This window comes from Cebus imitator, unplaced genomic scaffold (genome assembly GCF_001604975.1).
Source record: "Cebus imitator isolate Cc_AM_T3 unplaced genomic scaffold, Cebus_imitator-1.0 Scaffold36, whole genome shotgun sequence".
In the NCBI taxonomy this organism is placed as follows: domain Eukaryota; kingdom Metazoa; phylum Chordata; class Mammalia; order Primates; family Cebidae; genus Cebus; species Cebus imitator.
Window position 1 is genome coordinate 31,278 of NW_016107351.1, and position 1,197 is coordinate 32,474.

Genomic DNA, 1,197 nt, shown 5'->3' on the forward strand with positions numbered 1-1,197 from the left:
TTTCACCATGTTGGCCAGGTTGGTCTTGAACTCCTGGTCTCAAGTGATCCACCTGCCTTGACCTAAGATTTTATATGAAATAATTCATTGTGTCATGATGACTGTAACAGCAGAAAACACAGCTGACTCACTTGGAATACTGTGTAGAAAAGAGTTAATGCAGCAGGCCTGAGACTGCTGTCGTTAGAAAGTTCTGCTTTCAAGGAGGGCCTTTGCTAGTGTCTGGGAACTGGTTTCCACAGGACTTTGCCCCATGCACCTCTTCCCTTTGCTGATTTTGCTTTGCATGATTTCACTTTAACAAATCTTAGCCATGAGTACTATGATGAGCAGCTGAGTGCTCTGAGTCCTTCTGATGAACCTGTTGTACTGGAGCGAGCATAGAAAGTTATCACCAAGACAAAAGTGTGCCAAACTGCAGTCTTTATTGGCAGCGGCCAAGGAAGACTCGCATCTCTCCAACCTGTGGCCCCGAAAGGAGGGTGCTAAGACCTCTTATGCCCATAAAGCACCTCGGGGGTGAGGGTGAGGGGCGGGGGTGGGGATGAGGGTGAGGGGCTTCAGACATTCCGAGGGCCAGTGGATTCCGTAAATCACCTCTTGGGCGGAGATGAGGGTGAGGGGCTCCGGACACCCTGAGGGCCAGGGGACTTTTGTCACTCCGATTGTTACTTAAGTGGTTTACAGAAGTTAAGATAAGCATTCGTTTACACATTGTCTGGGTATGGGTGGAAATTACAGACCTTAGTTACTTATTACAAGTCGCAGGGGCCAAGACGGCGTGGGTTTGGACTCCTTGCCTGTCACATCAGGGTTACAGAGGGCAGTTTCAACACAAAGCCAAGGTATGCTTGAGGTATGTAGTTTTATGGGGCTTTTAACATGTCACAAACCAACAAACTTAGGGTGCTCCTAGGGATCCCCAATACAAGCATTCATCTTCCAAAACTCATCCTCTGCCTACAGCCCCCTGGGGAATGAAGTCCTCAGGATATGGAAAAGAAGGGAAATTAATCTTAGAAGTGGAGAAACTGACTTGAAAGCTGAGTGTGGCCCTCTGTTTTCAGTCACACCAGGGACCAGGCAAAGGGCAAGGCACTGCCACCTAAAAAATACCTCTCGTAGAGAAAATGAAACATTGCATAAGATTTTTATTATTCATAATGAAAAACGTCAAACTGCCATAAAAATCTCACA